Here is a 15,263-nt window from a genome sequence, read left to right on the forward strand (position 1 = left end):
CAGAGGGCAAAAGTGCCTAGAAAGTGTAGTTAGACTGATGAGTTGTAAAGCTTTTATATCTCTTATCACTTTAATAAAAAGAGAAAAACTCACAGAACCGTCTGAGTCTGAATTCCTCAGCTTTGGGCAGGACAGATGGAGCATCAAGTCTACTATGGAAGTGAGCAACTTTACCCTCAAAGTGCCTTGCAAACAATTCACAGTGGGCCTCTGAAGAGTCTAATACTCCATTTCCTGGAGCTGATGTCAGGAAACCCCTGACAATATGGGAAAGCTCCACTGGATGTCTACTTGAGGATGCAATGGTGGCAGAGAAGTGGGCCTTCTTTGCTGCCCTTACCGCCACACAGTAAGCATGGTTATGATGCTTTACTCGTGCCCAATCAGTCTCACAGCACATCTTTTGCCACTTGTGCTCTAGCTGTCGCCCAGCCTGTTTAATTGCCCTTAGCTCACTGGTATACCAAGGTGCAAACCAGGCTCCACAATGCCAGACAGGGTGCTCAAGGGCAATCATGTTAAGAGCCTGACGTGTCTCATTGTTCCACAGAGTGACAAGAGCTTCAGCAGGGTCACCTGCTCTATCTACTGGGAACTCTCCCAGGGCATTCAGGAATCCAGTGGATTCCGTTAGTCTCTGGGGGTAGACCATCTTAATCTGTCCACCACCCCAGCAGGGAAGGATTGGAGCCATAAGTCTAAACTTCACCAGGAAGTGGTCTGACCATGACAATAGGATGACATCCACCACCCCCATTTCCAGACACCCCTTCCTCCATCTAGAGCAAAAACCAAGTTGAGGGTGTGCCCTGCCCTATGTGTGAGGCTGGTAACAACTTGAGACAGCCCCATGGTCATCATGGAGGCCATGAAATCCCAAGCCAGAACATTACAGGCAGCCTCAGCATGGACATTGAAATCGTTCTGGGCTCCTCCAATACCACAGCCAAGACGGCCTCCACCAGCTCAGTCAGAGAAGCTGCCGGGCAGCAGGGTGGACACTAGCAGCAACCCTAGTTTACTATGTCCTTGGCCAGACACCAGGTACAGGCCCTCACAGCCAGCTTCAAGACAGAACGGTTTCCTGGTGACAGAGAAGGGAGTTCTATAGATCATAGCAACCCCTCCCCCCTGTTGCTGCAGCCTGTGCTGGTGTTACACCAAGTATCCAGGTGGGCAAAGCTGGGTCAGATCAATTCCACCCTGCTCACCCACCCAGGTCTCAGTAATACACACTAAATTGGCACCCTCATCCATGATCAAATCATGGCTGAGTGTGGTCTTATTGTGTACTGATCTGGCGTTAAACAACAGCACACACAGGCCAGTGGGCACAGCTGATGAGCAATGAGGAACTTCTCCATGGGAGAAGTGGGAGCAAGGAACAAGGTAGAGTAGCTTTGCCTTCATTTTCTGCAGTAGTTCATCAGTGACATTTGTGCAAAATTTACTTCATTCTAGTTCCATATCAATATCAGCAAATGTTGACTGCTGCTGCCTATTAGTTGTCATCACATACTGTCCAATGCCAGTGGTTCTACTGCAAAAAAGCCTGGGTGTTAAATGCTGTCATTCCGTATCAAATATTTGCAGAATATTGATTAATCAATTTTATTTATTTATTTATTTATATACTGCTTTTCAGGCAAACCTCACAAACTGGTTTACATAAAAAATATTAAAATAGTAAGTATCAAAGCTATGTAACACCACAGAAAAGACCAGCTATGGCATGGGGTGGGGTGGGGAACCTCTTGAAAGCTAACCCTCTTCTCTTCTCAAGGCAAGATGGTTTTTGAGGAGCCTTGTGATAACAGTTGGAAGAGGGAGGGCACCTTAGCTGGGGTACTGGGGGTTGCGTTCGGTATATCTGAACATTCAAAGGAAGAAGACAATAGTTAATGTATTTGCATCTACAAGTGGCATCTTCCTTAACACCAAAGCTTCATTTACACTGAATGTTTTCTTAAAATTCAGTCAAATGGATTGGAGATTATCAAGAACTTGCTTCAAAGTAATTTCAAGGAAATGGAATAGTGTAAACTGAAAGAAGTACATCCATACATTTCCTTTGATTTACAGTGCTCAAGGGGAGGAGTTACAAAATATGAAATTTGTCCCTAACATCAGCCACTGTATGAGAGGACTAGAATGTATTTTTAAAATTTTTTAAAAGGGATCTGGAGGAATCCTGGAAATTACAGTCCAGTTAGCTTAACATCTATTCCAGGAAAACTGGTGGAAAGCATTATTAAAGATGGAATTAACAAGTATATAAAACAAGAAGCAGAGCCGCCATAGCTTACTAGGGTAAGTCTTATCTTGCTAACCTTTTAGTGTTTTTGAGAGTGTCAGCAAGCATATAGATAGAGGTGATCCAATTTACATTGTTTATTTAAGTTTGGAAAAGCTTTTGATAAGGTACCTCTTCAAAGACTACTGAGTAAGCTTAGCAGTCATGGAATAAGAGGAGAGGTCCTCTTATGGAACTGATTAAAGAACAGTAAGTCAAAAGTAGGACTAAATGGATAGTTCTCTCAACAGAGAAATGTAGAAAGGAGAGTCCCCCAAAGACTGGCATTGGAGCCTGTGCATTTTAGTTTGCTTGTTAATGATCTAGAGCTAGGGTGAGTAGGATAGTAGCCAGGTTTGCTGATGATACAAAATTGTTCAAGGAGATTAAAACAAAAGGGATTCTGAGGAACTGGGTGAATGGACAGTAAAATGGCAAATGTGAGCAAGTTTAAAGTGATAGATATTGGGGCAAAACTTCCTAGTTTCACAATCATATATACTAATCGGGTCTGAACTGGTGGTGGTGACTGACCAGGAATAGACCGGAGGTAGATAACACAATGAAGATGTTGATCCAGTGTGCAGCAGTTGTGAGAAAGGTGAATTCCATGTTACATGTTAGGAAAGATATTGAAAACAAAACTGCTAATATAATAACGTAATTGTATAAATCTGTGGTGCAACTGCACTTGTAATACTGTACACAGTTCTGGTCACCTCACCTCAAAAAGAATATTGTAGAGCTGGAAAGGGTTCAGAAAAGGGCAACCAAAATGATCAGGGGGTGGAGCAATTCCCTTATGAGGCAAGGTTACAAAAATGTAGAAAAAAGTAAGGGAGGATGTGATAAAAGTGTGTAAGATTATGCAACGTATGGAGAAAGTGGATAGACAGACATTTTTCTCCCTCCCTCATAATACTAAAACATTCCTACTGAATGTTGGAAGATTTAGAACAGACCAAAAATCCTTCTTCACACAGCACATGGTTAAACTACAGAATTTGCTCCCAACAAGAAGTAATGATGGCCACCAACATTGATGGCTTTAAAAGAGGGTTGGACAAATTTGTGGAGGATAAGGCTATCAATGGCTCCTAACCACAATGACTATGTTCTGTCTCCATTGTCAGGAGTATGCCTCTGAATATCAGTTGCTAGGAATCACAAATCACTGAACTATTTTTGAAGGGGTTTATGGGGGAGAGGTTAAAATGCATTTCTGCAAACCTTGGAGTTTGATTACATTTTCAATGCGTAGACCACCTTTCTACATTACTGTACTCGGTCCACAGAAATGGAAAAATATACATTCCCCCAACATTTGCTGCTACCTCCCTCTTGTCTATCAGTGGCCTTCATAGAATCATAGAATAGTAGAGTTGGAAGGGGCCTATAAGGCCATCAAGTCCAACCCCCTGCTCAATGCAGGAATCCAAATCAAAGCATTCCCGACAGATGGCTGTCCAGCTGCCTCTTGAATGTTTCCATTGCCAGAGAGCTGACTACCTCTCTAGGTAATTGGTTCCATTGTCATATGGCTCTAACAGTTAGGATGTTTTTCCTGATGTCCAATCGAAATCTGGCTTCCTGCAACTTGAGCCCATTATTCCATGTCCTGCACTCTGGGACGATTGAGAAGAGATCCAGGCCCTCCTCTGTATGACAACCTTTCATGTACTTGAAGAGTGCTATCATGTCTCCCCTCTCTCTTCTCTTCTCCAGGCTAAACATGCCCAGTTCTTTCAGTCTCTCCTCATAGGGCTTGGTTTCCAGTCCCCTGATCATCCTTGTTGCCCTCCTCTGAACCTGTTCCAGTTTGTCTGCATCCGACTTGAAGTGCGGAGACCAGAACTGGATGCAGTATTCAAGATGAGGCCTAACCAGTGCTGAATAGAGGGGAACTAATACTTCACGCGATTTGGAAACTATACTTCTGTTAATGCAGCCTAATATAGCATTTGCCTGTTTTGCAGCCACATCACACTGTTGGCTCATATTTAGCTTGTGATCAATGACAATTCCAAGATCCTTGTCACATGTCATATTGCTGAGCCAAGTATCCCCCATCTTATAACTGTGCATTTGGTTTCTTTTTCCTAAGTGTAGAACTTTGCACATATCCCTGTTGAATTTCATTCTGTTGTTTTCAGCCCAATGCTCCAGCCTATCAAGGTCCCTTTGAATTTTGTTTCTGTCTTCCACGGTATTAGCTATGCCCCCCAATTTTTTATCATCTGCAAATTTGATAAGCATGCTCTGTACCTCCTCATCCAAGTCATTAATAAAAATGTTGAAGAACACTGGGCCCAGGACCGAGCCCTGTGGTACCCCACTCGTTACTTCCACCCAGTTTGAGAAGGAACCATTGATAAGCACTCTTTGAGCACGATTCTGGAGCCAACTGTGAATCCACCTGATAGTTGTTCCATCCAGCCCACATTTAGCTCACTTGCTAATCAGAATATCATGGGGCACTTTGTCAAAAACTTTGCTGAAGTCGAGATATATTACGTCCACAGCATTCCCACAGTCTACAAGGGAGGTTACTCGATCAAAACATGAGATAAGATTAGTTTGGCAAGATTTGTTCTTCATAAATCCATGTTGGGTCCTGGTAATCACTGCATTGTTTTCAAGGTGCTTACAGATTGACTGCTTTATAATCTGCTCCAGAGTTTTTTCAGGGATTGATGTTAGGCTGACTGCTCTGTAGTTCCCTGGTTCCTTTTTGCCCTTCTTGAAGATAGCTCTCCTCCAGTCATCTGGCACTTCGCCAGTCCTCTACGATTTCGCAAAGATAATAGACATTGGTTCTGAGAGTTCTTCAGCCAGTTCCTTCAATACTCTAGGATGCAGTTTATCAGGCCCTGCCGATTTGAACTCGTTCAAAGTGATTAGGTATTCCTTGACCGTTTGTCTGTCAAGCTCAAGCTCCAATCCTGCCCCTTCTATTTCCTGTTTCCCAGGAGGGTCATAGACCCTTTTTTGGGAGAAGACTGAGCCAAAGTAGGAATTGAGCACTTCTGACTTTTGTCATCTGTTATCATTTCGCCATCCTCATTGAGTAGCTGTGCCACCATTTCTTTTCTCTGTCTTTTACTATGTATGTATCTGAAGAAAGCTTTTTTGTTGCTTTTAGCATTGGTCGCTAACCTCAGCTCATTCTCAGCTTTAGCCTTCCTGACACCGTCCCGGCAATTCCGTGATACCTGCCTGTACTCTTCCTTTGTGGCCTGGCCTTCTTTCCACTTCCTGTATGTGTCCTTTTTTGTTTTCAGGTCACCTCTAAGCTTTTTGTTAAGCCACATTGGCTTTTTCTGCAGTTTTCCCACTTTTTCCTTGTTGGAATTGCTTGCCATTGCGCTCTTAGAATTTCCTTTTTTACAGGACTATTAAAGATGGAAGATGGAATTAATATTGATAATGGAAGAATGGCTATTGAAATTATTGGATCTAACAGGTTTGATGAGATGGATTAATCTATATGTTTATTTGGACTATGGCTATGACAACAAGATTATTATGGGATAAGAATGGCTACTGAAATTACTGGAATTAACAGGATTATTGATAATGGAAGAATGGCTACTGAAATTACTGGACTTAACAGGATTATTGAAGATGGAAGATGGAATTAACATTGATAATGGAAGAATGGCTATTGAAATTATTGGACCTAACAGATTTGAACGAGATGGATTAATCGACATGTTTATTTGGAGAAAAATTGAAAGATATCTCTCTCAAGGAATTGAAACCTCTCTTTGACTTTTTGTGGAAAGAATAAAGTAATGTTTATGAGATCTGATGATTAATTAAAATAACTACTGGAGGAAAGTGATTTTATAATATAATTTAAGAGACAGGATTGTTATATATTGTAGACCTATAACTGATCTGCGACAAATCAGAAGTCAACATTTTATTTTATTGTTTAATTATTTTTGTTTTGTTTTGTTTTTTGTCTTTGAAAATTTGAATAAAAATTAATGATAAAAAAAAGAATTTCCTTTTTTAGAAACTCCCACCCATCTTGGACTCCTTTTCTCATTAGAGTTGCTTGCCATGGAACCATACTTACAGTTGTATTTACAATTTGTATTTACAATTGTTCTGAGTTTATTGAAATCAGCTTTCCTGAAGTCCAGGGTGCACCTATGGCTACTCTCAGCTTTTGCTTCTGTTAAAATCAAGAATTCAAGTATGGTGCGGTCACTTTCCCCCAGAGTTTCCTTAACTGCCACTTCATCCACCAAATCATCTCTATTGCTTAGAATCAAGTCCAGGATAGCTGATCCTCTGGTTGCTTCCTCCACTTTCTGTAAGGAAAAGTTATCTCCAACACAAGTCAGAAATTTCTTGGAGGGGCCGTGTTTGGCAGAATTTGTCTCCCAGCAGATATCGGGATAATTGAAGTCCCCCATTACCACTACATCATGACTCCTTGATACATCGGCAATTTGCTTTTCAAAAGTTACATTCTTGTCTTCTCCTTGATTGGGTGGTCGGTAGCAGACTCCAAGCACCACATTCCTTTTATTACTTGCCCCATTAATTTTAATCCAGATACTCTCGGTGGAGCTACCAAGCTCATCTTCCTGTATTTCTGTGCAGGGATATATATTTTTAACATATAGCACGACTCTGCCACCCCTTTTTATTCCTTCTGTTCTTTTTGTACAAGTTATATCCTTCAATTGCTGTATTCCAGTCATAGGAGTCATCCCACCAAGTTTCAGTTATACCTATCAAATCATAATTGCCCTCCTGTATTATGAGTTCAAGTTCGTCCTGCTTGTTTCCCATGCTCTGCGCATTAATATACAGACATCGAAGACCATGTGATTTATGGCTTGGCTTCTTTACTACTTTTTTCTGTTACTGGGCCCTATTAGAGCTGATCTCTCTCTTCCCATTAGTGTACACAAGCCTTCATCAGTCGTTACCACCATGTTTACGTCTCCCTCCCCCTTATTCAGTTTAAAACCCTCCTGATGAACTTCTCCATGCTGTGGCCAAACACATTCTTCCCAGTCCTTGTGAGATGCAACCCATCACTTACCAGCAGTCCATCTTCCAGGAAGCATAGCCTGTGGTCCCAAAATCCAAATCTCTCACGTCAGCACCACCTTCGTAGCCATTCATTCACACGGAATATTTCCCTTTCCCTTCCTACTCCTCTTCGAAGTACTGTAAGGATGGATGAAAAAGCTATCTGGGCCCCAAAGTCCTTGAGTTTCCTTCCCAAAGCTTCACAGTCTGATGTGAGTTCTTCATAGCTCCGTTTGGCAGTATCATTTGTTCCCACATGGATGAGGAGAAAGGGATACCTGTCGGTGGACTTGATGAGTGATGGCAACCCTTCCATCACATCTCTAATCCATCCTCCTGGTAGACAGCATATCTGGCGAGTCCATGGATCTTCTCGGCATACTTGGGTTTTGATCCCTCGCAGTGGGGAGTCTCCCACTACTAGTACTCTTCTCTTCTTGTTGTGGGGTGTGGTTTCATTGCCCCTGCTTGATTAAGCTTCAGCCTCTTGCTCGTTGTCACACGGGGTCTCCTGTAATTCTTCCACCACAGGCTGTCCTCCAGTCTCATCCTCAAGTGGTTGAAAGTGGTTCCATAGTTCCACTGGTGAAGAGTGTCTTCTAGTTCTTCTCCTCCTGTCACCCACTGAGACCCTTTCCCACGGTTTCCTCCACTTCGTTGTTCCTCTCCAAGGCAGTCTCCTCTTCTGCTACCACATGTTGTTGCTCTTCCACCTCCACTTCTCTTTGCTGCTGTTGTTCCAGCGTTCTGTCTAAGAACTCCTCATCTTCTCTTATAGTCCTCAGTGTGGCCACCCGCCATTCCAGGCCTCTCACTTTTTCTTCCAACGGTACCACGAGCTTGCACTTGTTGCACGTGTACGCCGTGTTGTTCTCAGGCAAGAAAACAAATATGGCACACACCTTGCAGGTCACCACCACTGGAGTATCCTTCCCGTTCATTCTCTCTTCTACCTTTTGTTTCTTTCTAACTACTTGTTTTGGAGTGGCCTGTGCTTTGTCCTGTCCTACTTCAGGGTAAACTTGAGAGTCCCACTGGTATGTTGTGCGCTGTACAAGGAGAATTAGTAATTTTTCTTGTTCCTTTGTTGTTGTTGTTGTTGTTTTAGGGGCCTGCCCCTTGACCTCCCCTGTGGAACTCCTTTGTCAAACTCCTGTTTGCTCTCTCTGTTCGCTCACTCTCTGAAAGCTGGCTTGCTTATATGTCCTCACCTGTAGACCAACTGAGACAGCTTCCTCTGCTTTGCTCTGCTCTGCTAGGAGTCAGGAAACAGAATGCTTGTATGCTCCCATCATGTCAGCACGGGGGCAGTAAATTTATTAGAGGGAGTAATGGGAGATACACAGCTGTGTGCCACTGAAACAGTACCCCATCATCTCCTCTCCCCTACAGTGCCTAGTAATATTACATTAGTATTGCAATGTCACTGCACTGCATGTTTCCCCAATTCCTGTTGCATGTAAGTGGTTCCCACTTGCAGGGGCGGAGACACATCCCATGTGATGATCTGACATCATGCTTTTTGTATTACTAGTTGTGGGGGGGGGCAGTGTATGGAGAAGCAGCCAGCATGTGGCTACCGTCTTCAGTGGCAGCCATCCACATCCTGTAATGTCTAGTTGTGGCTTCAATTTCAGTTGTAACAGAGTACGGTAAAAGAAGGATGCTAACAGCCACCAGTTGTGATTCAGAGGGCTGGCCCTACCATGTGGAAGGGCTGTTGCTCAGTAGCAGTGCATCTGCCTTGCATGCAGAAGATCCCTGCTTCAAACCCTGGCATCTCCAGGTAGAAATGGGAGACACTCCTGCCTGAAATTCCTGGAGAGCCACTGCCACTGAGTGCAGACAATATTGAGCTAGATGGACCAAGGGTCTGATGATAAGACAGCTTTCTGCGCTCCAGGAAGTAGAGTGTAGCTTTGTCATTGAACAACAGACAAGTTGTCAGTGAATTGATTTGTTGTTGTTAAAAAAAAAGTTTAAAATGATGTGTATTTTCTGCTTTGGGTGTTAAAATATCTTGGAGGGTTGGATCCACTGCTATCATGGGGGTGAAGTCAGCTGACAAAAGCTATGCCTATTGTTAGATTATTTAACTACTTTGAGGGAGGGTCAAACACCAGATGGCCTTAAATCTGTTCATGCACACCCACTACAATCACAGCAACTCAGTGTTGGTTCTCTAAGCAGTTATCTGTTCCTCTCTCTCATTTTTGAAAGCCTCAAAATGGGAGGACTCTTTTCCTTCTTCATGCTTACTTGCTTTACGATTCCTAGTCTGCATTACAGGCAAATTCTGCAGGTGCACCTTCATTGCATCTCCATGCTGAAAAATGTTATGACAGTAAAAAGGCACAAGGCCTTTATCCAGAAAAAGAAAACAAAGAAAGCCTACCCACAGCTTGATGAAATGAAACACTTCCAATATGTTAGGAAATAGTGGAAAGAGGTAAGGCTCCATACATATCCTGAACTCTGTTGAATCCCTTTGAGGGGTATTCCTAGGAAGTTATTCCCAATTGCTGCTAGGCTAGACACACCCTCACATGCAGCTATATATGCATCTCTGAGGTCAGAAACTCCACCCAGCCACTTTGCTGAATTAGATGTACTGAGGATGGGCATGTGGGCACAGCCCACGATGTAGCTTCATCAGGGCTCAGAAACCCAACCTAATTGCAAGAAAAGTTTTTAAAAACTTAACAGTTACATTGTAAGATTGTTATGCACATGCCTTCAAAAGGAAAAGGATCACTTACAGGAAGCATATTTGCTCAACATTGATAGCCTCGTATCATCCAAGCACATGCGAGCAATGTCAAAGACCCCCTACTGCTAGGTGTGGTCTGTTTTATTATAGATCATGACCATGTGTGAGGGTGGTTGCCAGACTCGTGTCTGGAAGACAGAATAATATTATAAGAGAATAGAAAAATTGACAAAAGTGACCAAAAATGGCATTTCACATATCCACTAGTCATTAAGGTACATGAAGATGTGCATCTAGAGAGCCAGTGTGGTGTAATGGTTAGAGGATCAGACTAGGACCTGGGAGGCCAGGGTTTGAATCCTCACTCAGCCATGAAACTCACTGGGTGCTCTTGGGCCAGTCATGCCTCTCAGCCTAACCTACCTCACAGGATTGTTATGAGGATAAAATGGGGAGAGAACCATATACACCACCTTTTGCTCCTTTGAGAAAAAGGTGATATAGACTTCCGGGAAGGGTGGCTTAGCCTGTGCTGCCTCTGAGTCGAGCTCTCGTCTCAGAAGAAGCTTTTTCAGTTCTAAAATCAGTCAGAACGTTCTTTTTGACTGGTAAAGATTTTCTCCCGGGCAGGGAGAAACGTAGAGATTAACCATAAAGCCTGTTTTTGTTGGGAGGACTGGATTTCATTAATTTATGAGAGAAAGTTCAGCCAGCAATGCGGATGGACTTCCATCAAGCTCTTTCTGATTAAGCGACACGTTTATCTTTTCTTCAAAGAAAAATGGAACTTAACAGGCAAGCATCCTTCTTTCTATATTTTTTTTTATTTGGTTTAAATTGTTGCAGCAAAAAAGAGATTTGTCAATGAATCAGCTATAAAGAACATCTGGTGAGCTATAACTCTTCTCTTTTACTCACGAAATTAAGGAGGAAAGAAATCGAAAAAAGCTTATCTTTGTTTTTATTGCAAAAAGCTGGCCTGGAGGTGCATTCTAAAGATACTAACGGAAGAGGGATTTCTATTTCGAGGAGGGGAAAAAATAAATAAATTTGATTTATGAATTTTGGAGTATTATATGTCTGGGACTATTTTTTTTTTTGGTCTATTTCATTTTGACGAATCTGCTTGTTCACGACGCCACTAACTGTTTGAAGCTGGGAACTAAATTTGTTTTGTTTTCCTGAACATATAAGAGATAAGACAATGATGTCAGCAAGCCTGGCATATTAACCCAATTGTGGCTGAAATAATTTTTTGTTTTTGTGGTTCTAAGAATGGCAACCAGGGAAGTGACTGAGACCATGGAAGAAATTATGTTTCAGAAAATAATGAGTGAGATTGAGACAACGAAACAAACCCTGAGACAGGGTAGACAGGAGATGAAAATTGAATTTAGCAAAATGACGCAGGAGTTTAAAGAAATAGGGGATTCTGTGAGAGAGGAGTTTGATGGGATTAGAGATGAGAAAATAAAAATTAAAGGGAAGATACAAGCCCTGGAGACTGGAACAAATATGGAATTGGAAAAAGATCTGGAGTTTACGGATGTTAGAAATAAAGTTTACTGTTTGGAATTCAACGTTGTCTCCGAAGAAATTAATGAAGATATTAGTGATAAAGTCATCAATGTCTTGGATAATTTTCTTGACTGGAATGATGTGATGGGGCTTGACATAGAAAAAATCTATGGAATTAACTACAAATATGTGACGATGGAAAAACTCTTAAGAGATGAGCCAGTGCATTTTGTAAAAAAGAAGAGTAGAGATGTGACTTTACAACAATATTTCAGCAACATAGTCAGAATTGATGGCAAGGACATATTTGTGATGGGGGAAATTCCCATCAGACTCTTGTTATATGACTATGGCTATGACAGCAAGATCATCATGGGATACTGATAATGGATGAATGGATACTGAAACCACTGGATTTAACAGGATTATTGAAGATGGAAGATGGAATTAATATTGATAATGGAAGAATGGTTATGGAAATTATTGGACCTAACAGATTTGACGAGATGGATTAATCGATATGTTTATTTGGACTATGGCTATGACAACAAGATTATTATGGGATACTGATAATGGAAGAATGGCTACTGAAATTACTGGACTTAACAGGATTATTGAAGATGGAAGATGGAATTAATATAGATAATGGAAGAATGGCTATTGAAATTATTGGACCTAACAGATTTGAATCAGATGGATTAAGCGACATGTTTATTTGGAGAAAAATTGAAAGATATATATCTCAAGGAATTGAAACCTCTCTTTGACTTTTTGTGGAAAGAATAAAGTAATGTTTATGAGATTTGATGATTAATTAAGATAACTACTGGAGGAAAGTGATTTTATAATATAATTTTAGAGACAGGACTGTTATATATTGTAGACCTATAACTGATCTGCGACAAATCGGAAGTCAACATTTTATTTTATTGTTTAATTGTTTTTGTTTTGTTTTGTTTTTTGTCTTTGAAAATTTGAATAAAAATTAATGATAAAAAAAAAGAAAAAGGTGATATATAAATGAAAGAAATCAAATAAAAAAATATATGCTGGGGTTATTTAAACCAAAATATAACATCATCCCAGAGATCTGGACCTGGTATCGGATTAGTCAATGTTGAATAGTTCTATTCAGGATACCGTAGCTTCGAACACATCCTCTTTACAATTAGTTTTTCAGGACTGTGTTAATTCTCATCACCTGGACAAGCAGAGCCTTGTCTCTTTGCAAACTACATCTCCACCCAGCACAGGCCGCCCTTCAATTATCTGCCAAAGTACTTTGTGGATAAATATTTGTTCTGCAGTCTCAGACACTACCTCATTCCTGTTTGTCCAGGCCCTTAATCCAGGACTTTGAATGTTGTGCTTAGTCCATCAACACCCTGAGGTGCTTAAATGCAAATGTAAGGGTTTAACAACAGATATCTGTGTTTATTTCTGTGTGTATTTCATGACACTTTTCTTATAAATAAAATTCTATTAGTTAAGGACTTAATTGAGATCACAGTTCTCTCCCTTGCTACAGAATTTAAATTAGTATAGCAAAGACAGAAATTGTGTTATCTATTATTACTGTTGTTGCAAATGATCATTATGTTTAACTTGGATTTATTTGAGCTTTGCGTAGAAATGTCACAGACTTCTTGAGTATAATGGCTTTTTAGCCCAATTTACACTTCATAATATGTTAAATGTGCCAACCAAAAATAACACCGGGGAGGGTTAATTTTCAGGACTAATTGCCTATTACTCTGAACTGTTATCATTCCTATTTATAGTTTCCTTGTTAAATTGTATTTTATGTGTATTTTATTGTGCTGCATTTACTGCAACTGATTTGTACGTCGCCTAGAGTGGCCATCGGCCAGATAGGCGACACATAAATTAAATTATTATTATTATTAACACTTCATGCAATAGTACTGTAACAGTCAAGCATAGCAACCTCTCTGAAATTATCTCTCCACTAACTGTTATCTGTAAAAAGGTAGAAAGAGAAGACCCTGACCATTCTGGATCCTGGTAACACTAGCCATCTCCCCACCACCACCACTTCAAAAGTAAATCTAGCATTGCAAATAAATTCATGAATTTATTAACCCATATATATTAGTGCACGGGGGCTGTACCCTTTCTTCCAGCGTACATCTATTCAGCTTGAGAAGAGCTACCTAGGAGATATTTACAGTAAATCTACCCTCTTTATCCAGACTTCATACAGAATACTTGCCTGAAATGTGTGCAAACAGCTTTTGCTTCTAAGACAGATAACATTTTAGAGTGAGGAGGGATTTGCTAGGTAGCCATCTTGTAGTTCTGACCCTAATTAAACTGGCCATTCTTTGAACCCTTTATAAGTTGTGGCTTGGTATCTGCAAGTTTGGCATTATTAGACATTGCAAGAATGGTTTTTATATTTTATAACTGTTTCTTTGCTATTATATAAACTAAGAGTAAACAACAGCAAGATTGGACGTGACAATTTCCATCTGCAAGCCAATCACAGTGGATGCTTCTAGTTCCAGTAATGTCACCAGTAACACCAGAACCTTGGCATCATTTCTAAGGAAAGCATTTGTAAGAAAAGCTGTGAATACAACCTGGAAGTCATGAAAAGTGGCAATGAAACACCATTGAACAATACCAAGCCAACCCAAACCTATCTATGGTGGCTCCAATACAGGCATAAAAAACCGGCCAAAGTCTGCAAATACAAAAGTTGGCAAGCATTTAGCAAGCCACCATGCATTCGGTCTGATGAGTTGCAAGTTGTGTATGCCTATTAATAGTGGATAGAATGCACTTCCATGTGAACAGAAATGTGATCCAAGTAACATACAGGCTAGGCAACTATAATGGATTGTATGTGGGTATGCCCTTGAAGACAGCCTGGAAATTGCAGCTGGTTCCAAATAAGACTGCCAGACTATTAACTGGGATGGCTGTTGTGAGCATATTATGTCAGTATTGAAAGAGCTTCCCTGGCTATCAATTTCTTTCCAGGCTTCATTTCAAAGTGCTGGTTTTGGCCATAAAATCCCTGAGCGGCCTGAGACCAGGTTATCTGAGGAGCAGCCTTCGCCCACATGGACCTGCCCTTCTGTTGCGATATTAATTGAAGGCCCTTCTTCAGGTGCTGCCGCCAACTGAGGTGTGTCACTATCTCTCAGTTTAACCTTCATCAGTAATTTGTTATGAGGAAAGGTACAATGTAAGTATCTGCCTTTTTTAAAGGCCTGGGCCTTTCTGATCCTTTGAACCAACATGTGAAGTTATGTGGTGCATCTTGCTCAAACACATGGTCATTGCAAGACGAAATCGCAGACCAACACTAGAGAGATATTGCATATCTCTACATTTAATAAGTTACCTGTCTATTACTGAAACTATCTAGCACTCCATCTGAATTGGATCTGTATCAAGTTTAACATAGCTTGGTATTGAGCCATGCTATGACCATTCCAGAGATTAAGAACACTTGGGAACCACTATCAAAAAGATCAATCTGCTACAGTGTTGTAGAACTAGGTTTCTAAAAACTTAACTTGGAACATTCAAGGTGTCTAACTGACCTGTAGCTAAACAAAACAAAAATGTAAGAGCCAGAACTTCATTCACTTTACTGTTTTCTTCTATATGTGCATCGCGTGGAAGCAACTGTGGTCCTATTAGCACATAAACTAT

Source organism: Rhineura floridana, chromosome 1 (genome assembly GCF_030035675.1).
Source record: "Rhineura floridana isolate rRhiFlo1 chromosome 1, rRhiFlo1.hap2, whole genome shotgun sequence".
NCBI classification, from domain to species: domain Eukaryota; kingdom Metazoa; phylum Chordata; class Lepidosauria; order Squamata; family Rhineuridae; genus Rhineura; species Rhineura floridana.